Source organism: Carassius gibelio, chromosome A13, assembly GCF_023724105.1.
Source record: "Carassius gibelio isolate Cgi1373 ecotype wild population from Czech Republic chromosome A13, carGib1.2-hapl.c, whole genome shotgun sequence".
Lineage (NCBI taxonomy): Eukaryota > Metazoa > Chordata > Actinopteri > Cypriniformes > Cyprinidae > Carassius > Carassius gibelio.
The window spans coordinates 20,614,522-20,640,406 of NC_068383.1; the positions used below are offsets into that span (position 1 = coordinate 20,614,522).

Here is a 25,885-nt window from a genome sequence, read left to right on the forward strand (position 1 = left end):
CCCTACTTTGGAAGTCAATGGCTGGTTGGTTCCAAATATTCTTCGAAATATTTGCTTCAGTGTTCAAAAGCTGAAAGATATTCATACAGGTTTGGAACAACATGAGGGTGAGCAAACACTTCCTTCCTTCCTTCCTTTCCTGTTGCAATGCATTATTGGATATACATATTCATGAAGGATGCATAATATGCTGCCTTTGTATTTGGTTAAAACGGTACTCTGATTTTGCTCCATGTGGTTCAGGACAGTCTTTGCATCAGAAGTGTGCCTTCAGCAGGGCAGTTGTTTTCCGTCGGCAGTAGTTTAAACCATATGAATGTATATGTAGTCTCCTACTGTGCCCGTCTTCAATTAGCATGTGCCCTCTTAGCATAGCGCTTTCATTTCAGAGCGGCCTGCTGTTTAACGGTCCGACTACCTTTCCTCTCCTGCATTCTTTTCAAATGGCTTCCTTTCTCCCTGAAGAGCTGAACCACTTCACACTGAACTCATTCACCAGCTTTATATCCCCGAGACTCTGGCAGCGTCTGGGTGCCGTGTGCCAATACGATACGTAAACACGAACGTTTCCTACATCCTGGTATATGCTCAAAACCTCTCGGGTGACTTTAAAGACTTTAAAGCGCTTTGAGTACAATGTGAGCATGTGTTTGTAACCGTATCTGTGTATGTTAACTAGCTTGAGGTGTAAAGTGAAAATGCCCTCTCTCAGATGGGCCTTGTCCCGAAACCTACTGTACTATTTTTCTGTGGAGAATAAGTTACTTTATAGCTAATAGTTTTTTTTTTTTTATAATTTAGATTATCACACGATCGTCTAACTGATGAAATGAAAATGCAAAAGTATAAAAAAGATTTGAGAGCTATAGCAGAGGCTGAGATTTTTATTGAGCAGCGGGTTAAATTTCAATAAGTTTCTCACCCAAAACTAATGTAAGACTTGAGAAGAATATATTGCACACATTGTATGGACTGCTTTTATGGCGATCGATTTTACGGCTGACCTGATATGATTTTATGAGTGAATCTGAGCTTCTTTTGCAGCACGTCCTGTGGAGAGCAGATTTTACACAGCAGTTTAAGAGGCAGAAGGTTTAAACTCTTAAATTAGTTTTTGATCTCTTAAGCTACGAGCATAACTTGGCCAAAACCAGACAGCTTGATCAAATGTTCCCACTTTATTTTCCGCGATAGATCCCTGTAGTATCCAAATCCAGAAATTAGCGAGGGAGTGTGCAGACCTTGCAACATCTCTTGCACGGACAGAAAAGTGAAGTAATAAATCCTCAGAACGGTTATTTGATATCTGTGCGACGGTTTCTGAATGGGAACTGGAGTTGGTCGGCCAGGGGCCTCGGTCGAGCATGTTTCTGTGTCCATGCAATTGTTATTTTCACGGCTCTGTCCTGCAGAACGACCTCAGCGCTTTAACAGATGGAGTGCAGTTATTCAGTGATGTCACTGGTGTGGTTACCATCTTATATAAAGGATGATCTAATGATGCTGCCGGGGTCCACATGGCATGTGTTTAGGCCTCGTTCTACATCTTTTTCCAGACCGCATTTCTTCGGAGGGTTCGGGCCGAGCGTGTGTTTATGACAGGGATGGATCTGTTTCCCAGACGTGTTTGTCCTGCGTCCTGTTGTGTCCTCCGTCGCTGTGGAAACGTGGCACATGTTTTCGGACTGCGGAGGAGCCTTGACAATTGCAGACAGTCACATCTCGATTGGGTTAGGAGTGAACGGCTTCTCTGTAGGGGATCCTAGGGTTCTTCACCATCATTGTGGTGTTGGAGTCATTCTCTGGTCATTTGAATATCAAAAGCTCTTTACAATCAAATCTTGAAGTCGCCTTTGAGAAAGAACGCTGGAGGGAAATTAAGGTCGTACTCATTTGTGTCAAGATCTTTGGTTTGGATAGACGGGCTAATCTGGAGCTAAGAGAGTTGGGTCTGTCTGGCTTGCCCATGGCTTTGGTTAAGCTGGGGGTCTCTCCGTCCCCTTTGGACCAAGTTGAGAGAGTTGTAAGTCATTTGGATAATCCAGGGCGCTCCTAAGCTTTAAGTACTGTTGAAGCTCCTCACTCTGTTTACACGTCGACTGCATTAGCTTAAACTGTGAGAGAGTTGATCGTGATTGTGAAAGAATACTTTTGATTTGCAAATGTTCATGGGCGGCAAAGTCCAGGGATTTCAAAAGGAATCCACATGATTGGAAATGTCACATGAGAGTGACGCATATTTCCCCCTGTTCATATTTCACAGCAGGTGCACCGTGTTAATGGAAGCATATGGTTAGCATTATTCAATTTAGGATGTAATATGCAAAATGACAATGCAATATGTAAAATGGCAATGCATTTCTGTATTTACATTTACATTTTCCTATACATTTGTGCAACGTTTGGTGCAAAATGAAAATGAAAATTAAATTACATAAGTTTCATTTGCCATTTCATACACCAGTTTTAATATGTAAAATGAATACTAATTTTAACGCTTTATAAGTTGCAAAATTTAAATTAAAATGTATTACAGAAATGATTAGATATGGCTAACACGTTCAAGCAAAAACTGTGGCAAAATGATCATTTAAATGCTATTTTTCTTAAATGCATTAACACTCACAGTCAAGACACTTACGATTGCATTTTCATTCAATGTCCCGCAATGAATGTAGCAAAATTCAAAGTGCACATTGAAAATGCATTCCGAGCCGATCACATCTCCGCCCCCTCCCGCCCTGTCAATCACTGCGTGAACAAGGCGGGGCTTACAGAAGGTCAGAGACTCAAGTAAGAGAACATGGACAAGACAGTTGGCCCGTGTACGTTTTGATCATTTCGGTTTATGGCTTCAATATTTCATTCGGAGCTGAAACGCTGCTTTCATCTGATTGGTCGAATCGCTTCACCTTCAGCTCGGTTTTGTCATTCTTTCAGGCAGAATAAGAGTCAGTGCGAGTGAAGCACTGTAATGTCTGAAACCACCGCTCACTGTTAATTAGCATAATATTTGAATCAGATGTTGCTGGGCACATAATTCGTGCTGTCTAGACCTGCAAATTATTTCTAGGTTGTAGTATTGTACGAATATTGTCCCACTGACAAATACAGTGTAAATAGTTCTGTCTCCTTGGATAACAGTGAAGTGGAAATATAGTTAAATTTATGAAATAAAATTAAATAGGATTTTTTGGGAAGGTAAGTCTGGCCAGTTATACAAGCAACACGAGTCGGACGAGTCTGAAGATCTGAGCTGAATTGGGTGAAACATTAAAGTTCTAGTCTGTGTCAATTACTCTCATAATAAATAATAATAATAATGTTAACTGTATTTTTCGGTATAAGTTGCATCAGTCCAAAAATACGCCATGACGAGGAAAAAAACATATATAAGTCGCACTGGACTATAAGTCGCATTATTCAGGACCAAGAGAAAACATTACCGTCTACAGCCGCAAGAGGGCGCTCTGAGGTAGGCTACAGGAGCACTGAGCAGCATAGAGCTAATTTTTCTATTTTTATTTAGAAATTTAACTATATTAATTTTTACAATTATTTATTAATGTCAGACACACACATACCTAGTGCCTTATGACTTAAAAGATGAGAGTGGTAAATCTTACAGACATGGAACTGTTCAGTCTATTATTGATTTTTACTTCCACTTAACTTTTATCCAAAGAGAGAGAACTATTTGCACTGTATTTATCAGTGGGACAATATTCATACAATAATACAACCTAGAAATAATTTGCAGGTCTCGACAGCACAAATTATGTGCCCAGCTATATCTGATTCAAATATTATGCTAATTAACAGTGAGCGGTGGTTTCAGACATTACAGTGCTTCACTTACACTGACTCTTATTCTGCCTGAAAGAATGACAAGACCGAGCTGAAGGTACCAGGCGGCAAGGAACTCGACCGGAAGTTGAAGTCGGCAGGGTGCTGCCATCTTGTAGCAGAACTTCACTTGCGTTAGCATTCCCATTGACTCCCATTCATTTTGGCGTCACTTTGACAGCGAATAACTTTACATCTGAGGCGTTTAAAGACTCCGTTTGTCCATTATTTATTTCTAAAGATACACGACAATGTATAAAGGGCTCCGTTACCTTCTATGTTACATTATGGCCCCGTAGAAACAGTTTTTGGAAAAAATAGGCTACGATTGCGTCACAACCACTCGACTCTCTGTCGCATTACCGTACAGACAGGAGGAGAAGCTCGCAGGCAATTTATTTAATAGGGCATACTGGCGTTACATTTTAAAATACTATACAAAATAATTAATCAGAATACTTACTCCTGTTCACTCACGACAAAGAGCTTGCCGCTCAAGCTCGCCGTCTCTGCAAGATTAACGATGGCAGTTTGCACGCACAGCCACTAGAAAATTAACATCTGTCAGACAGGTTGCTGACGTCGTCAAGCTTCATTTGAGTCTGCGCGTCAGAAACGGAAGTGCTAAAAAACGCTAAAAATGGGCTTCAATTGTCTCAGTTGAGTTCCAATGGGGTCGCTGTGTCCATTTCTTTTACTGTCTATGAAACGTTCACGGACCAACTGTCTTGTCCATGTTCTCTCACTTGAATCCTCTTCTTGAGATTTGAGTCTCTGACCTTCTGTAAGCCCCGCCTTGTTCACGCAGTGATTGACAGGGCGGGAGGGGGCGGAGATGTGATCGGCTCGGAATGCATTTTCAATGTGCACTTTGAATTTTGCTACATTCATTGCGGGACATTGAATGAAAATGCAATCGTAAGTGTCTTGACTGTGAGTGTTAATGCATTTAAGAAAAATTGCATTTAAATGATCATTTTGCCACAGTTTTTGCTTGAACGTCGTAATACATTAAAACTCCATATACATCGGGAAGAAGGAGGCGGGAACCGGCGCACAATCAAAACATAATTTTAATAATTGAAAAATAAACAAAACAGCGCGTCAGCCCCTCACGGCGACTGACGCGCACAAATAAAAGCAAACACATAAAATAATGTCCCAGGCCTGGTCCTCTCTCGTCCTTCACGGTCGTCGCTCCAGTTTTATATCCTTCCATCTCCTACGTGGGACTCGATACTGGCGGTGGGGCGCAGGTGCAGCTCATCTTCAATCACTACACCTGGCCTCACTCCTCGTTCCCACGCCTCTCGGCCCCGCCCCACTCGCCACAAACGTGTTAGACATATCTAATCATTTCTGTAATACATTTTAATTTTATTTTTGCAACTTATAAAGCGTTAAAATTAGTATTCATTTTACATATTAAAACTGGTGTATGAAATGGCAAATGAAACTTATGTAATTTAATTTTCATTTTCATTTTGCACCAAACGTTGCACAAATGTATTGGAAAATGTAAATGTAAATACAGAAATGCATTGCCATTTTACATATTGCATTGTCATTTTGCATATTACATCCTAAATTGAATAATGCTAACCATATGCTTCCATAGTTAACCAACAGAAAGCTGCTTGTTTTGAAACGGTGTTATCGTTTTTTTTAAGGTCAACTGGTAACCCTTTACAATAAGGTTCCATTAGTTAATGTTAGTTATTACACAGCTCTGTGGAATACTTGATTCTGATTGGTCAGTCACGTCATCCAGCGGTATGTTATTCCCAGATAACCACCAAATTGAATAACAAACACATTTTTAGCTGTGTAATAAGTGGGATAATGGACAATTATCTTCATTCAAGATAAAAAAAAAAAAAAAAGCCTGGTTTGTCCAGAACAGATATGCAAGGTGTGACCAACCAGAATTACTGATTTGTTTACATCAGAATAATTTTCAACCTGCTATGTTGTTCCATTCTGCATCCAGTTTTTCATAGCTAATAAATGGCAATCTGTGGTATTTGTTTGTATTATTATTTTTTCTCAATACCTTTTAAAACAGAATGTCCTAATCCAGTGCAAGTTTAAGCTAATGGAATCAAAACAGCCAGCAAACAACAGTATTAGACTTGTGTTTATTGATTGTTGGTGTTGTATCTTTCACTTGGATGTTATCATTTAAATACAGCTTCATTTCAGACCGCAAAGCAACAAAATGTATTTTTTTAAGGGGGGTGATTATTTTCTGTTCCCACTGTATGTGTATGATGAAAAAATATAAGCACAGTATGTTAATTTCTGTCTGTCTTTCTGTCAGGTGGAAGTGTGGGCAGCTAACAGTCTCGTCACAGGAGGGCGTTTGAACTGGCCTCTGTGTGTTTTTTTTTTTTTTCGTCTCACTGAGATGCTCTGCAGGTGAGAGATCTTACCCAATCAGATCGCTCGACCTAACCCAGCAGCTGTATATTAATGATTAAAACACACATGCAGACTCATCAACTCTAGTAAAATAGGTTTTAACCCAAAGGCCTCAGTCAGAACAAGTGTGCATCTTTATAGATGAGGGAGTCATGAGGACTGCTCCACAAGAGACCATGATGTTGTGTTTGGCAGTAAGGTTTCATACCTGAGCGAGTCCAGCCCTCCTCCTCTTCCTCCTCATTCCTGCTGCCTCTCAGGTGCTGAGGACAAGCTCCAAATGATCAGGAAGTTTAAAAACCATTAACATCTGGGAATGTGAGATTTTGGAATGTGGTCTCTGTGCAGAAGTTAAGGAAATTGACTTGCTCGCTGCCACGAGAGTGACATGAATGGGACATCAGATGGCTTCTGCTGCTGTGGAGTTACTGATGGAGCGTTCATTCCTGCCTTCTGCTTCCCTTTTCTACTTTTACTTTGCCTCTCTGCACCTTCTTTTCATGAAACTCTTTTGAATTATGAAAACAGTCAATATCCCGTGCAATTATAAAAACTCAAAACTAATTAATATATATATATATATATATATATATATATATATATATATATATTTTTTTTTAAATAGTGAACTAAAAGTTAAAATTAAATGAAAATTACATTAAAAACACATAATACTTAACTAAATTAGTTCATTAAATGTTGCATGCATAAAAAAACAAACATCTTCCTCTGTATTTTTCTTTTCTAATACAAATATGCATCATTAAATCTAGATACTCAGATGTAAAATAAAGTCTTAAAAAACTACGGTAATTAAAATTAAGCAAGATTATGCTTGAAACTATAAATATCTGCCAAAGAGGTATGGAAACTTTTTTTTTTTTTTTTTTTGAGCCCATTGACAATTGGCAACTCTATTCATTTTGATCAGAAAACAAGTCATCTCATGTCATTTTGCATTTCATTTAAATGTATTTTGATGTAAGAATCTATAAACTTTTTTTTTTTTGCAGCTGAAGTACAGTAAATATATATTTAAATATATATATATCAACGTACAACTGTTAAAACCTTTTTTAATATACAAATTAAAGCTATTTAAAAAAATACTAAAATAGCACTGATCATAGAATTTGTAGTCTGTTAGGACTGATAAATACAGTATATACAATAACAGATGATACTATTTTACTTTAAGACTTGCAACTGTATAATAAATCTTTGTTGTTTAAATGTCAACATCTTATTGTTTCGTCATTTACATTCATGCGACTTTATACAAGCACTGCACGAGTTAGTTGGCCAAACTCGCTCATGTAATGAGAAATTTGTTTGGGCAGAGATTAAAGTAAAAAAGTTAAACTGAGAATGAAAGAAAAGGGGTGTTACATATTCTAATGAAACCAGACCTGTTTGTACACATGGTTTTTAGTGTGTAATGCTGACTAGCTTTCATGTTGTTGTGCTCAAGTGAGTGATCTGGTTTGTTTCTTTTCCCTATAATTTACTGTCATTTTTCTGGCCTCCCTCCCTATCTATAACATGTGCAAAACAGCCAAAAAAACATGCACGCAAACAAATGCTCAATCCTGAGATGGTAACATTTACAAACAAGTGCCGAGGAAGTGGCCTGCATTAGCAGTGTCTGTATGGAGTCTCAGAAGTGCTTCTGGAGGAATAGCATTGCTGTGTGATTACACTGCTCCACCGACAACCACTAAGCCCATTACGAGGTGTTGATTGCAGGGCGTTCGACGGCTGCCTTTTGAAGGCTTCCCTTTGTGTTTTTAAAAGTGTATTACTGAGTGAGAGGTGTGTGTGATCCTGGGTGCTCTGTGTGGTTTAGATTGTTTGGTCCAGCACGTCTGGTATAACGGTACTTTTCATAACGAGAGCGATTTTTTTGGGTGTCCTGCACACGCTTGGGCAGCTTCTGCTGTGTGTTTGTGTGTGTGTGTGTGTGTGTATTCAACCGAGGTTTGCAGTTTAATTACAGTGCTTGCTTAGGCATGCATCTCTATTATTATAGCTCATAGTTTGGGAATAGGATTTTGAACAAACCTTTAACATAAATAATAAATCGTTGTTGTGCAACTCATCCCATATTGTTTGTTACGAACAAACAGCACTACGAACTTTGTGCTCCGGACATGAATTATCCCTCAAACTGTGTGGCTTAAGCCCCTTTCACACTGCCATTCCGGCAAATACAGGGGTAAAGTGTTCCTGCAGTTGGTCCCTGGTCGCTAGATTTGGCACTTTCACACTTCCAGTGATTACCTGGGATATGTGCATGCTTTCACACACAACCCTTGAAGATCCCGTGACGACACGTGACATCAGCGCGTGACATGTAATGTACGAGTCGACAACGCTAGGCACGTTATACTTTCACTGAAGCAAACAAACTGATCTCTGCTTCATTACAGTTTGCACATATGTTTTCGTCGCGAATGTTGATCTTCCTTCAAAACAGCTGGTAAAAGAGTCGCGCGATAACACGCGTCATCACTTCGACACGGAATTAGATCTGGCTTTTGTTCACACAGCTCTCGTCCCGGGTCGAACCCCCCAATGTTGCTAGGTCCCCGACCCGGATTCAATTCGGTAATCAATTCCGGGACGTGGTTGCTTTCACACAGAAGGTGACCCGGCAATGTTCCGGAAATATTGCGGGTCCGACGTGCAGTGTGAAAGGGGCTTTACTGAGATTTATTTTCTTAATCACAGCTTTGCTGCTGAAAAATAATTTTCCTGTAGCGCTTGCTACAGTTAAAAGGTTTGGGTTCTCTTATGACTTTGTTTTGCTAGCCAAGGTTGCATTTATTTGAATATTGTGGAATATTTTTTTTCTGTTTCAAATAACTTTTTTTTATTTTTAATATATTTTCAAATGTAATTTATTACTGTGATCAAAGCTGAGTTCTCAGCATCAATAGGGACTTTTGCTTCGCTTTAGTTCCAAAACTAAATGTACAGTACTAAAATACTGGGACAATTTTGCGTGAATTATTTCCCAGTAACATTAAAAGGGTGCATTCGGACCGACAGTGTGTTCTAGGACGTGGCGTAAACCAGTCGACAGCGACGTCATTTGTGCGCAGCGTTCAACAACGTTAACAAAGAAGAACAATGTTAACAGCAGGAGGATGGAGGACGCTTTGATCGGAGCTGTGTTTTTTGTAGGTTTCACAATAATGGACATAGAATGTCAATGTATACGTAAAGTGATTGAAAGAACGGAAAGGAGGATTAAGAATCTCCAACGACAACTGCCAGTGCTAAATTTGCTACAAGTTTCTGCATTTCAGCATCCATATATTTATCGCTGTTCATCATACTTGCAAAATAAGTGTACACAATGTTTACAGTATGTTACACAGGGTTTTAAATCATGGCAGGTGAGGCCGTTTTCAGACGCGTCTGGCCAATCATTGTCTACTTAGGTTACAGATAGTACCAGTTGTGTTGGTTAGACGATGCTCCGGAGTAGGGGTTAATTTGGTTCTTGAAAAAGGCAGTCCAGTAATAAGATTGCACCTAGTTCCTGTGGTGCGAAAACACCAAAAAGTTGGTAGTTCCACAATTAGTTCTTGTACTACGCAATGACTCCTGAGGTGCAAAATGGCCTATTGCTCCAGTCTTCAGAGTCATACGATCCTTCAGAAAACATTGTAATATGCTGATTTGCTGCTTAAGAAACATTTCTTATTCTTGTCAAACATTTGTGCCCAATATTGTTTTTGGAAACCATGACTGACAACAGAGTCTGCCTCTGTATGATTGTTCCTCAAAAACCGTTTCTAAAAACTAAAATTTATCTTCAAAACTTTTCCACTGTAGTATAACTTGGCCCAAGTCTGACATTTTCCACATGAATGAGTGTGCAGATTCAATAAATTTTATGGTCTGTGCTTCGAGATCATATTTGGATGTGATTTGATTTTTAGATTGCTTTGAAAACTGTGGGTAATAAAACATCAGAGAAAACAGAGAAAAATGTCTGAGAGACACTGGGAACCACACAAACTTGGATACCAACAGTCTTCGGAATTCCAAAACAAGGTCTAATGTGTGTGTGTGTGTGTGTGTGAAATCCAGTGAGCCCTCCTCTAAACTGTGTATATACAGGTTGATACCTTAGGCCTCCTTGATGTATGGCACAGACCACTAGACCCCCCCCCCCCCACCACCTCCAAAACGAATGCTTTACTCTTAAAGAAACAATAGCCCTTTCTTGTATAAATTTTGGGGCTGTCAGTTTAACTTATTAATGTAATAAGTTTTGGAAAATTAACACTATTAAAATATTTTAACACAGTTAATGCACCCGTTCTGTGCATATAATGCATTTCATACAGTTGACAAATACGATGCAGGGCAACAACTCACTGTGATGTAATCCAAAGATGCAGTTATGTGCCCCACAATTTCATTTCATTAATGTTATTTGAACATCTGGGGATCGGTAATCGATTCCGTATAGTTTTTATGATGGAGATCTTCCCTTGTGGACAGTCCTCCGAGAGTTCAGAATAGCTGAAGACTGAAGTCAAGGAACAATGAGCTTTGTATCAACGCAAGACAATGAGAGGGTTTTAGGGAAGAATAAGACACTGAGAGAGATGGGGAGACTCAACACCTGGCATGAGCGCACATTCCTGTGGTATGTCCCGGATGAGGTGGTCTTATGCGATGAGTTCACACCCTTTGGCACGAGGACAAAAGAACAGAGGCCATATTCGGTTCCACACCCTGAGTCATTTTTCCTCAGCAGTCATGCTGTCATTCACTGTCCCCGTCTGAAGGGAATGTCCTGTCTGAAATACAGCGTAAAGGACAGTTCACCTAAAAATGAAACTTCTGTCATCATTTACTCACCCTCATGTCGTTCCAAACCACGTCAAATGTGTGGGAACTTGCCTGTTAATCTTCCATGAAAGTGATCGCTGTGATAACGGTGTCTTTTTGTAGGCCCTGCTGTCCTCTAAGCCCAGATCATCCAGCTGTGGTCTCCTGAAGATGACAGATGACACGCACACACACACACACACACACACAGAGACTTCATTTCTAAGAGAAAAACAGGAGTAGAATCAGGCCTGTTTAATGGGTCTTTGTTTTTCTGCATGTACAGGTCTGAGCATCCTGAGCTCTTTGTAACGAGACACACGTCTGTGGGAGGACATGAGTGCTGCTGTCCTGGGTTCTCCTGTGTGGGCCGTGAGTGTATCCTCTTTCTTATTTATAAACCGTGTTTGTGTAAGTTCCTTGGATAACAGAATTGTATGGGTGTGGTGGTTGACTGAAAACATATGTATCTCAAAGTACTGTCATCTACCAGCTGACATAACATACCACTTCCTGTCATTCTTCACTAAATCTGCTCATTAACAACACCAAATATAAAGTACTGTGACATATTTGGACAATTAAATTGGCACTTTTCAAATGCACAAATGCTTTTTTTATTAGATGTTGACAATTCATTTTAATGTAACCTATAATAGACACTATCAAGGTTGTCAGTAAGATTTTTTAAAAGATGCATTCAATTTCAATGGATCTAACTTTTAAATTATTAAAAAATATTTCAATTAAATTCAGTTCTCACACTGTGGGGAAATGGTAGGAATTATGCAACATTAAAGGTTTAAATCTGATTTCGGTGGATGTGATTTATTAAATGCAGCAGTATGTTTGCTGTATGCATGCAGTATACATCAAAGCACACTGTGCTGAATACAGTATCACTAAATTAAATGCACTTGACTATACTTTCCATATTCAGTGTGATGAATGAATACATATGTATTATTAGCTTATAATCTTTTGACTCATTGTTCAATCAGTCCGCAAAAAATAAAAAAAATAAATAAAATATGAAAGTGCACATATATATATATGTATATGTGTGTGTGTGTGTGTGTGTGTGTGTGTTTTCAGATACCACTTGATTTGATCATTTGTATCTAATGTCATGAGATTTAAACATTTGTGTGTTTGCCTTGAAGCATCCAAATGTACATAAATGTACATGCATTGCTCAGACTAAACACATTTCACTTTTTATTTTGTAAAAGAGGTACTTAAAGTATATAATTCTCTCTCCAGTCTTTCTCGCGCTCATTTGCTCACCTCACGTACACCACCCTGTCAGGCCATAGCTGTTACTGAGGCCCTGACAGGTTAATAATTAAAGTGAATGAGAACAAGGGGGACAACAAGAGCCGTACAGGCGGACACACACACACACTCCCAGCTGTGCGGTGGTCCTGGCCGATTGCCCTCGATCGCTCGCTTTGATCACCTCCACATGGGCGACACAGCTCCTACAGGTCACGATGGCGACAACTCCAGGTCACATTCCTGTGCTCTCCTCCCTCATACCTGTCTGTCTGCCTTTACCTCTTTCATACATCCCTCCTCACTTCATTCTCTTATCAGTTCATTCCTTCTGAGTCCCGCCCCCCAACTCGTTCCTTACTCTCATGATGTCGAAAGATCTGCTTTCATTGCCGGTTTCCCTTGTTAAAGCAGCGCTCAAGCCAGCAGGCTTTACTATAGAGTACAGTAAGCCTAATCCATCCCAGAATGCAGCAGTCAGGCAGACACAGAGAACACACACACAGATTTCGTGTAGTCTGTGAGGGCTGTTTCTTAAGCTGACATAAGAATGTGATCAAAGTTGAGCCAGTAACACTTAGAACATTAAGTTTGGTGTGTCCAGCATTACTTTAGCCACATAAGATTGTGATTTGAAGGCCTTTTACTGTTCCTGGAACAAAACATCAGACCCTGCAAATCCTGCATGACGTGAGCTTTGTGTCTCTTGAACACCCTGGAGCTGCAAGACCAATTTCTGCATCGTAATTGTCTCGAGGGCCATCATCATGTGTTCTGACTCACTACTCATGTTAAAGAGGTCATATTATTTTAATTACATTTTCCCCCCTGAGGTACGTTTAGGAATTGTCCACCCAAAAATTGAAATTCTTTCCACAGTACTCGCCCTCAAGTTGTTCCAAACCTGTATGACTTCCTTTCTTCTGTGAAACATGAAAGAAGGAAGTTAATCTAGTCAAAAAAAAAAAAAAACTATATATGTCCAATATAACATGTTAAATATACTGTATACACACAAACACACACACACACACACACACACACACATACAGTACAGACCAAAAGTTTGGACACACCTTCTCATTCAAAGAGTTTTCTTTAATTTCATGACTATGAAAATTGTAGATTCACACTGAAGGCATCAAAACTATGAATTAACACATGTGGAATTATATATGGAATTATATACATAACAAAAAAGTGTGAAACAACTGAAAATATGTCATATTGTAGGTTCTTCAAAGTAGCCACCTTTTGCTTTGATTACAGCTTTGCACACTCTTGGCTTTCTCTTGATGAGCTTTAAGAGGTAGTCACCTGAAATGGTCTTCCAATAGTCTTGAAGGAGTTCCCTGAGAGATGCTTAGCACTTGTTGGCCCTTTTGCCTTCTGTCTGCGGTCTAGCTCACCCCTAAACCATCTCGACTGGGTTCAGGTCCGGTGACTGTGGAGGCCAGGTCATCTGGTGCAGCACCCCATCACTCTCCTTCTTGGTCAAATAGCCCTTGATGCCTTCAGTGTGACTCTACAACTTTCATAGTCAAGAAAATAAAAAAACCTCTTTGAATGAGAAGGTGTGTCCAAACTTTTGGTCTGTACTGTATATATAAATAATCTGCACGGGGAAATCTGGCTGAAAAAAAAAGTTAATATGTTGTTAATTTAATTTGTTTATCAGTTCATAAGTGTCCATAGCCTTCGGTCCACAGCAGTCCACGTGCATTCAAGATTATCAGACTATCTGAGGTTGACTCATGGCTGTTCACAGAAAGCATTTTTATGTTTTTGTCTGCGGTAATTCTTTTAATTGCCTGTCTGTGTGCACAGCATACCGATGGTTTGGTGTAGCCACGAGTGCCATGTTTTTAAGTTTTGAAATAAAGTTGACCTCTTTAATGTAATAATGTATGTCAAAGCTGGAATGATCAATGTGCATGGAGGAAAGGTTTGCTCTGATATCAGTTTCTCCATCCTGTCCACTTTCTATGTGAGGAACTCCTCAAATCTCCCGTTCAGCTCTCATAACACGGATATCCGGGGAAAAGAAAGGAAAAGATGAGCATTCCAAGAACAGGTGTGACTTTAGTTGTTTTGTGTTCCACTCCCAACTACACTGTAAAAAATATGCAGCAGAGAACACTTTGAGAAGACTTATAGCAACCAGTTGCATTACTTTTTTTTTTTACTTTAACTCATTTTTTTTTACTTTAGCTCAACTTAGAGTTTCATAATATCAGAAGTAATCATAATTTACTTGTGAATCCAAGTTTAGTAAGCTATATATATATTATTCTAAATGACTTCAGTGTTAATATTGCATATTATTAATGTAAACCACTCTTATTTTGGAAGACCCTAAACACATTAAACTCTAAACAGTTAAAGGTGACCTTGCTTAACTTGTGTACAAACTCAAAAGGTCATACAGAGTTTGTCTGTATGCACCAAAATAAGTTTATAAAACTCTTAAAAATCTTAAGAAACTTCACCAAAGTGACAACTGTGTACCCTAATAATGAAACGAAACACAACTTTTTTTTTTTTAACCAAACATATTAAAACACTTAACAGAGCCCATTTTGACGAACAAATACTTGCATGTGCCCTTAAGTCCACATGCTTTAACCAAAAAATTATTTAAGTGCAAGGGATTATAGGTGATCAGTGCTGTTTAATATTTGAAGTTGCTCTTACTAATTGGGTAAAAGACGCTTTTGTGTAGAACATGCAACTTATTCTACAATCCGTCAACCTTCATAATAAAGTTTGTCTGACAGAATGGAAGTTGGAAATCTTAGAGTGTACTTATACTATTGTTTATGACTCATTACCAGCGCTGTTCTTCAGTTTATGCCATTGCAAACCCTTTGTACTAATGTAATTTGATATATGGCACAATGTTAATACAGAGCTTGATTTTATCCATTGGAAAGTGGCTTTAACATTGCAGAATGGAGCTTGGTGGTTGGAGAGAAAAGGTAGAGAAGTGATAATTGTGCTGTCAACCTCAAGTTGATACTTGGTAATAAAATATTGAGACTTTTGATGCGAGGATTCCATAAGAATGTTTCGATGGAAGGCTTACCACAGTTCTCTTGATGCGAGCAGATCTCGAGGCGAGCTCTGTGTGATCCTGCTCGGTCATGGGTTGGTTCACTAGGGGGCACTGAAGTCCTGTGCTTTTTCTCCTTCCAGTCTTCTATTCCAGTCATTAATCTCTGTTGCATGTTGGCCTACAGTGCATGTACACCTTCCAGCCCCTTAAATGTTCTGGATGTTCCTCCTAACTCCCTGATGGCCTTTGTTTGTTTGTGCTCTGCTTCTATCGACCCACCCAAAGACTTACTCTTTTGTTGGCGGTTTCAACTCTTCACTTTTGCTGATAGCCTCAAACCCTTGACAGGCATTGGGGCTGACGCCCGGAGGGTTAACACACTTCAACACGTTTATCTTTTCTGTAGTAGAGGGAATGCTAACAACATCTTGTCCAAGCACGCACAAACGTCGACACAATTCTTCACACCCTCTCCATTGCAGCAGGGTTGACCGTGACCTCTGACCCCTGGCCACCGCAGGACAGGCCGGGTGGGCCCTCCTGCTGTGTAGACTGCTCTGCATCAGCTCCCTAATCTCATCCGAACCAGTGAGGCATGAGCTGTTGCAAGAATGTCCAGATGCATTCTGTGATTGAACACAGAGAGGTCACAGATGGAGTGAGGAATGACTAAACAGGAGTGGCACTGACCTCGTTGAAGAACAATAATGGCTCACTCATGAGATCATGGTTTGTTATGATTAATCGGTGCGCTGATTGGACTTAATTGGAAAATTGAGGGGGCCGTAATGACACAACCCTCTTCAAAGAGCCCATGTGGTTCCAGGTCAGCTGACCGTGGCATTTCACTTCAAGATTACACTGGGATTTTCTAAAGAGACGCTGAATCTTAAGTGGTCGCTGAGATACTGAGAGCAATAAAATTAAGTCTTTACTGTCAGTTCAATATAGAGTTAAAAATGTCATGTGTTTCTTTTGAAGTATCTAATTAAAATGTAAATCATGCACCACATTTTTATTCGTGTTTTTATTTGTTTACCTAAAGTAATATATCTTTTATTTGTTTATCAAACACACATTTGTTGAGTTTTAGTAGCTGTACTCTTCCAGATTGATTAATGTAAGTGGGATTTGTTTATGTTTCTTGGATCAGTTTGCTATTCAGACATGTTTTACATTAGTTTTCATGTTTTAACTTACTATAAAAAAAAAAAAAAAGATCTACTTACTATTATAAACTGCTTTTAAATGGACCCTATTAATCAGATCGTAATAGGTCTAGAAGCACAATCAGAATAAAAAGTCACACGTAAACATGTCAATCGGATTGAATTGGCCAGATCTGACTAAAATTTTGGTCCGATTGTAAGGGGTGGTTTATTCCTTTTTGTAATCCGACTGACAGGACATGTAAACACTTGATGGGATTGAAAACCGAAACTGGAAATTACTGCACATGCACAGTGATGTAGAACTAGCGTAATGACGTATGACGCGTGGAACGAGCTGTTCTTCCTGGTGAATAAAGTGTCATAAATAAGTATCCCTTCATTATAAAACTCCCCTTTCAATCAGCGTATGTGAAGTGGAGCAGGACAACATTCCACCAGAGTCCTTTTTTAAGACTCTCATCAACAGTTTTGGGAGTGGGAAGGGGCACAATTTTTATGACAATGTCACGTGTGCATTTTAAAACAATATGCGACAGCAGCGGGAAACTCTGCATATTCATGCAGTATGCGCATAGAGCAAATCCGATCAGAAGCTTGTAACATATAAACGCAAATATCAACCCGATCCCTTTATTTAGCGTTCATGCAATCTGAATTAATTCATGTTTTTATTTTTCTCTCTCGCTCTCTCTCTATTTGGATTGGATCAAATGAGTCAAATTACAGTTTGAAAACAAATGATACTCATCTTAGTTAAACACTGAAACAAAACATGACAAAAGTCTTTAAACCAGTTTATACGTTTATAAACAAGACTAACAAAGATGCTAGAATCTGATACCATCTTCTCAACTAGGTCATTTCATTTAGACACTTTAAGCTTTTGCCTTTGTTTTTTGGCTGTTCTCCTCTGCAAAAATGATGCTTTTGTTCATTTGTGTTTGCTTGGTCTTATCAGAATACAAAGAGCGTTTGCTTGTTCGTCAGACGTTTATTGGGTGACCTCAGTCAGAAAAGGAGTTTGTTTCCTGTTTTCATGATCTGAATGTGCTTTACGTTACATAAACAAATTAGCTGAAGAAATACTGTAGTGTGTGTGTGTGTGTGGTCAGCGTTTGTGGTTACAATGGCCCTATGCTTCACACACATGCGCATTACACATGATATGCTAACATATATCACTTTACATTCATTTGTGAATGTAAGTTATGACAAATGGGAGTGGTTAAAGACGGTTTGAGCTCGACATTTATGGACATCTTGGAAGTGTTTTTTCAGGAAGACACTAATCCATACTGACGGTATGCAGGGTTGTGTTGAGCTTAACTGTAACCACATCTGTCCACGCCAGAGCTCATTTGTGTATGTGTGTGTTGCTAGCATGCAGCATGTGGCCGGACTGCAGATGAAGCTGACCCTCCTTGTTACCATGACAGCGCCCTGGCCTAAGTTCAGACCAGACTGTGTGCATTAGCGGTTGAAACAGGATGTGGTGTGTTTGTGTGCGTTTTTCATAGCTGGAGTCACAACATGTGTGTTTGAAAACTTGGCTCTTGAGCTAAAGTGAGCCCTGTATGGGCTGTTTCAGTTAGACATGAAAAAGGTTTTATTGGAAGGCCTATCCTAAAGACGGAGGCTTAGCTAAATAAAGATACGTTTATGCGTGTGTGACACACGCATACACTTTCACTGTCTGACTTGCCCTCACTTAACACATACGCATTTGTCTTGAGCGAGGTTCCCAGGGTTTATTCCAGCCGCGCTGCTTTCTAAGGAATAAACAAACAGGGCCGGTGAGCCATGTGTCCCTGCAGCGCTCCATCAGAGGCTGAGCTAATGAGAGCTTTATAGAGCTGTAAAGAGCACAGACTTTAGGAAGTGGTTAACAAACCAGACCTTTTAAAGGTCTCAGTCTCTCCTTGTGTCACTTAGGCTTTGTTCCAAAATCTAGTGAGCTGCCTACGTAGGCAGCAACGTTCCTGACACAAAGGGGTTCCAAAAGGAAATGCCTTCTTTTGGCAGAATGGCATGCATCTATGGCAGAGGACACACTACTTTAATGCGACATGATAATTACAAATATTTTTCATTGTAATGCAATGTTTACCCTGAAAATCCTGACATAGGCAGTAGGTCAGAAAAATCAGACTTTTTTTTTTTTGAGTATTAAATATGTTTGTTTTTGTTGTGTATCATATTTGATGCATCAGGTTTTTATTGCTCATATAGTTTGATATAGTGAGAATCTGGAGCTCATATTCAAAGGAAAAAGCACCTCAGTTTTAGCTGAACAAAAATAACTCATTTGGTGCAGCTGCTGATATTTATATCGCATGTGATGTAAATCAGTGAGTTCTTTATAACTGCATAGCAGACTACTTGCATTAAATCTATAGAACGCAATATCTCCCAGTAATATGTCTTGGTAGGATGATGTTTAAAAGATATTCAGATATTTTTGTATTTCTTTATTGTTAAACGTTGGTGCAATGTCTGCAGCTCCGCATGGAGGACATACAGATGGACAGATCAATCAAATAATTTCCAAATAATCCTAAACTTCACTGAATTATGAAAAACGTTGTCATCTTTTTCCGGCTCATATTTTCTTCATCGGTGCATTGCATTATTCTTGATAACATTTTATAACACACCTCTGCATGGCATGATATCTTTATCTTATTTCAGTCTGCTGTTACTATAGTAGCGAACACAACATTGATTGAAAGATAAACTGCACGTCCTTATTTCACTGTTGTTGTTTATATGGTGCTTAAGCAGACAATTTGCTTCTTACATTCAGTTTAACGGCATTAACAGCAAGTCCAAGAGGACAAGCTTTCGACTGAACTGCACACATGCATTTTAAACATTTTTCACATATAAAATCACTATTAAGACATGAATAAAAACATTAATAAATCATACACTTGGTGATCTGGTAACTGTGTGTGCACTGGGCATCATATTTTCTCAAATATAGAACAGCTGACACTCATTTTACTTAAAATACACGGTGAATATGAGGTGACAGTCAATTGTATATAGCGCTGTGTGGTTTAAAAAAAAAAACATCCAGGCTAGTCTAACAGCTGGATTTGGTGAAGTTTGCAAGGTTTGTCAGATCAGATATTCAAAATAATAATAATTTAAATGTGTATTTGCTGGAGGCACACAGTACTGTATATGAAACACATAGTATAGCCGTTGCCCTTCAGTTATTTGACAGAGCTGTTAAACAGAATAAACTAGGAATGAGCACTCTTGTCTGCAAAATACTGTTCAAATAAAAGTCTCGCTTATTAAATCAAATGGAAAAACTTGTTCCCAGTTGATTAAAGTCATTGATTTGTCATTTCTCATCTGATCTCGTCTGCAATCCAGCACATACTGTAAACTTAATTACTCTCCCTTCTCTAAACAGGATGACCGAGTGAGAGTTTTTCACTCGTTTTCCTGCCCTCTGCCCCTTCCTCCTCCGTTAGCTACAGGAAGTTGCAGCCTCTGTGAACAGGTGAGAATTTCCCAACAAAAGGCCCCCTATAACATTACAGGACGCCGCAATGTGTGTGCGATTTGCGTCGGATGTTGTTAAAGATCCCAGCGTTCGCTAAACGGACCCAGTTCTTCTTCTCACCCTTCTTTAATTTCTCTGAGGCCCTTTCTTAAGATCATTTAAGTGCCCCATCAAGCCTCTTTAGACCTATTAAGCCTTTCGGCCAAACTGATGGACAGATTCCAAGCTGAGATTCCTCAGATAAGTAAACCATGAGTGGGACTTCAGCCATGTTGGATCCAGACCGCGCTCTTCAGCGACTGTGAGAACATGCTCATCTCTGATCTCCCTCATTTCATTTCTCCACAGACTGATGCGCTGCTCTTCCAAATAGCACTTACAGTGTGCAAGAGGCCTTCGAGCCAATATCATCTTAATATGTATCCAATTATTTTAATGCATTTTCAGTCTGGCGTTCTCTGCTTTTAGCTAAGAGTGGTCTCTTTCTCACGGCCTAGTCTTTGCGACCCGCTTGCCAAGCCAGACTCTGCAAAGCTTGTATTTATACCTCATATAAATTATTTCACATATAAGTAACAGTAGAGAGAAGTGTGAAGGGGTTTAAAAGTCATCAGCTTCCTTGCACCACCCACCAAATAGAAAAGGAGCATCATGGGATGTCTGGGGGGGAGGGGGGTGGAGTCGCCATTTGAAATGAATTTTTTTTCCTATTGAAGTTCAATCCACCATGTTTCTTTTATCTGGAAATCAAGCTGTAAAAAGCATGTGGGAACTCTGGAATACGGTTCATCGCCCTCCTCGCAATTTGTAAACTGGTTTGCGATATGAAGATTTCACGAGCACGGATGAAATCGTGATGAACGATTTGCTTCAGCTTGAGGGATTTATAACAATTTAAAACGTTTAACATGGGAAATGATTGCCGAGAGGTTTCGTTTGGACATGCACCAGAGATGAAATGAGATGAAAAGACCAGGGCCAAGACTCCACTCGCTTCGCTAATCTCACATTCTCTTCCAGTCTTATCACCTCTTGACCGTTGCTGAACTTGTTTGCCCATTTTAATGTCTTTTTCCATTCCTCTGACTTTTTTCATAATTCTTTGGTTCATTCTCGCACTCCCCTTCCAGATTTTTCTTGAACGCGCATGAGCATTAACACTTCAATCCCCCTGGGCTTGGAGATGATCTCAAGTTCTTGGCTGTCCCACACTGTGCCTGACTGAAATCAGACTCTAAATGCATTACCCGGGCTCTGATAAGCAAAATAGCATTTCCTGCACTCTTGCCCGGGGTCTACGGGCTCCTGGGACCCCTTGGTGGTGGGGAGTTGGGCCATGTTTGATGTAATAATGACAAGCGTATCAACAGCTGGCAGCTGTGCCATGGAAAGCTCACGGCCTGTAGAGAACAGAACAGATTTTGGCCCTTTCAGAGTAATAGAAAGATATGAGTAATTTACATTTGTGTTTTTTTCATGCGCTTGTTCTGGCTTTAAGTCTTGAGTTTCTACTGGACTGTGAAAGAAACTTGCAGAAATATAGTAAAAGAGAAAGGAGGTGAAGGGCCATTGGGTTAGTAATGGTGACAATGTGAATGTACTCCTTGTCATTGAAACTGTTAGTAGCTATATGTGTTTGGATTGGCTGGTCACTAATTCTGAAAGCCTCAGTTATAATATACAGGCAAGGTACATTATGTTAGTAAGTGCAGTTTAGCAATTCGAGAATATGTGAAGTCACAAATAGTGTATGTAGGCTAGTTCACATTAGTAAGTGGAGGAAGCTGTGCTAGTAAAATAAGAGAAGTTATAGTCGCATATGAATACGTTAGTTAGGTTAGTTAATTTCGTTATATGTTAGTGAGTACAGGAAATTGTTTTAGAGAAGTTATGAAAACACATCTAGGCTAGTTCAGTTAGTTACATTAGTATTTAGAGGAAGCTATGTTAGCTAACTGCATTATACAGGTTAAATAAGTTAGTTAAATACGTCATGAAGTCACATACAGCCAAGTTAGCTTAGTAAGTGAAGGAAGCTATGCTAGTTTAGTAATTAGAGAAGTTACAAACTCACATGTATGAACGATAAGCTAGATCAGTTCAGTTAGTTTCTTGCATTAGTAAGTGGAAGACGTTGAAAACATTGTTATTTGTGTTAGCTATGCTAGTAACTTAAGTTGTGTTAATTTAGTAGTTCACATTAGTTACATTATTAGATAAGTTACGGAAATTAACTTGTTTTTAGTTACATAAGTCATGTATTTTAGGAAAGTAAATGGAAGTCAATGTAATGTATTTCCCTTTCTTTCTCTTTCAGTGATTCAGTGTGTTCTTGTTGTTGTTGGTTTTGGGTCGTCTCTACCCGTCTCCTATGGATGGTTCATCATCTTCTCTGGGATTAGCTCCTTTAATGCCCTTAATCACCAGGTAGGTGTAGACCTGTAGATTACCTTAGTGCAGTGCTGACCAAGAGATGAGCTGCACTGAAGTTGTTATCTTTGGATTTGATTCATCTGACTATTTCTTAGCCCTGTAGTCTCACAGGCCACTCGCTTTGCATGTCTCTCTATCCGTTAACTCAGCCAGTCCATTCCTGTAATAGACTTTTTTTCCACAGCCTCCACATTTTTTCTTTTCTAACACTTTGTAATGCTTGAGACGTGCAGCTACTGTTGCTGTTCCCGTTCACACACTTTTTTTTCATTGTTTAGATTTAGAGTAGGAAAAATATTTTTGGAACACGTTCTACAAGCACCTGTAGAGGCATCCAAACATAGACTTGTCTTTTACACACACACACACACACACACACACACACACACACACACACACACACACACACACACACACACACACACACAGTGAGTGATAGGTCACGGTTGTGATCCCAGAGCCAGGAGTAATCCTTTCTCCTCCCGTGTGTGTGTCACAGAACACTGTGTTCCTCCAGCTGGGGGGCAATAGATCTGTTCAGATGAAAGAAACAATAGCAGGATGGTGTTTGTCTTGGATCAGAATAAGGGTGGAAAAGTCTTGCTCCCATTGCTGCTTCTGATAACACCGCTCCTGACTTTGCATGCTGCACACATGACTGACAGCATTTAAAAACTCAATACATTGAGTTGAATACATTCTGCAATTTCATCAGTTTTCAGGTAAAGCTTTAAAATTACATGTAGGCTCTGTTGCAAAATCTTGTAAGCTGCCATTATAGGAACATTCCCAAAGATAAATCCAAACATAAAAAGTAGGCCCACACAATCTAATAATGTCAAAACAAAAAAAATTCAAATTAAAATTCCAAGATAAAAGGCCACTGCTTTAGTGAAAGGCAAAAAAGTGCCAAAGTATGCCTTTTAGTAGGCCTCTTTTTTGCATTTATGACTGTATGGATGTTTTTTATTCTTTATTTTTTTTTCAGTTTACACGCCTAGGGTTGGGAATCGTTAGAAATGTTCCTGTTCTGCCTAACGGTTCTGGTTCCGATTCCATCGTTAAATAATTATAAAAAAATTGTGGTAAGGAAAAATGCATAATACTCAACGCTCAATACTGTTTATTACTTACTCTCAACTTAATTTAAAGGTTTGTAATGTCAAAATTCAACATAGTATACAGATCTTCGCGACGTGTCTGTGGAGTGTGCATCATTGAAATCATTGTGCTCGGTAATTAAAGAGGCAGGGCGGTGTTTCTGTTATTTGGGTTGTGACATCCTTTACGGGAACTACCAAATCGTCAGAACACCGGCGCAAGGCTGCTCACAACGCTTGGTCACGTGTCGCACCAGAACCGTTTTCAGAACGGAAACGTAGAAATTGCTTACGGCCCCCAAGTTCTTTTCTAAATAAGAACCGGTTCTCGGTTCCCATCCTATATATGCCTCATGTCCAAGATGGCCGACGAGTCAAAAAGATTGTAATTTAAAAATAGTTAAAATTCCTTCGATAACAAAATGAAATAAAAATGTTTGTACCTAATTTGTGTATTCTGAAAATTTGAGTACTTTTGTTTTTAACATAAGTTGTTTTTAACTAATGTGATAATCTTTTTAAAACAATTGTGAGTTAAGTCCCATTAGTTAATGCCTACAGATAGTGGTCCAGTTAGAAAGCCTTTATAAGGCTCTACCTAAGTAGACAGTAGATGGCAAGGCTACTGTATAACAAAGGATTTCTTTTTTTCTTTATGTCTATTTTTTTTGTAATGCATGACCTTCTACGGAGACAAACTCTGAGCACATTAGCTTCTGGTCAACCATGTTTAGAAATCAACAGCTGTTTAATATTCAGCAGCGTGGTGGAGTTGTTGTTACTCTAATTCACATGCAAATGTTTGCCGTATCACAACACAGGTTTATTTCAGTACTTCCTGTCAAAACTGTTGACAACCAAGTGTGAATTCATGATATATCTTCACCCTCAGCTGTTTAGATCGACGTGATAGCAAAGTTGTTGCAAGTTTATGATTAAGAACATCTAATAGAAGAGAACTTCTGTTGAAACTGATGGCCTGAGAGTGACCCACTTTAGACCAAAGCTGTGAGCTCAGCACGTTAGATAATAGTCACATGAGTATTGAGTACAGGTGTGTAAATGTGCACAACTGTTGCTGCCTTTTGCTTTGGTGACCAAAACCTTGGACTATCACCAGTTTCCCCTCTGTTAAATTATTTTCACTAATGTTTATGCCAGGAATGTTCTTTCCGCCTGTTCTCATGCTCTGAGGAAGGTGTTCAGGCTTCTGCAAAAGCATTTGTTTGTACTTTTAATGCAGGGTTTGATATGTATTTTTAGTCCTCCATTTTTGTGGGCATTTGAATTAGTGAGAAAGTATGTGTGTTAGTTTAATCTTGTTTGGTTTTTGTGGCTTATGCATGAATTGAGATGATGTGGCCTGTGGCCCTGCAGTGGAAATATTAGTGCTATTATGTTTGGTTTAATGAATGTTACGAATGAAATGTAAAAAGTAGTGGGGTAATAAATGTGATGGGATTTGGCTGGATATTGCAGAGCTGGTGCAAACACAACCAGACCGCTATGATCAGATGATTTCTTAAAGGGATAGTTCACCCAAAAATGAAAATGTGATGTTTATCTGCTTACCCACAGGGCATCAAAGATGTAGGTGACTTTGTTTCTTCAGAAGAATACAAAATTAGATTTTTATCTTTAGCCGTTGCAGTCTCTCAGCCGTACAATGCATGGCAATGGTAACAGAAACTATGAGAGTTAAAAAAAAAACATGCACAGACAAATCCAAATTAAACCCTGCGTCTTGTGGCGATACATTGACGTACAAAGACATAAAAAGATTGGTCTGTGCAAGAAACTGAACAGTATTAATAGTTTTTTTTTACCTCAGATTCACACAATGTCCGAGCTGTTCACCGCAGCAAGCGAGTGAGGCATTCTTCTTCTGCTTTATGGTGGATCGCAGACTTATAAGTGCATTACTGCCACCAATCTCTCAAATAGACCATTGACACTCTATCTACAATCTCAATTAGGAGTGTTAATGGTCCATTTGAGAGCTGGGTGGTAATGCACTTACAAGTCTGCGATCTGCCAGAAAATTAATCTTTAACTCAGATACATACACCTTTTCAGTTCTTTTCCTCCATTGTTCTTAATTTTGATGTTTACTCTGCATTTAGGCTATGCATAAGGTTCACAACCTCATTAAAACACTATTTGAACTCCATAACCTTAGACCGATTGCTTATTTCATATATCCTCAAACCAGCAT

At 39.2% G+C, this 25,885-nt stretch overlaps 1 long non-coding RNA gene across 1 annotated transcript; it reads right to left on the reverse strand.

Moving 5' to 3' along the window:
- Positions 1–11,187: 11,187 nt before the first annotated feature.
- On the reverse strand, positions 11,188–25,550 carry LOC128026468 (uncharacterized). Its single transcript, XR_008186433.1, has 3 exons — positions 25,497–25,550; positions 25,243–25,359; positions 11,188–11,283 (listed from the first exon to the last, which is right to left on the reverse strand). It is a non-coding gene; the product is annotated as an uncharacterized LOC128026468 (long non-coding RNA).
- Positions 25,551–25,885: the final 335 nt, after the last annotated feature.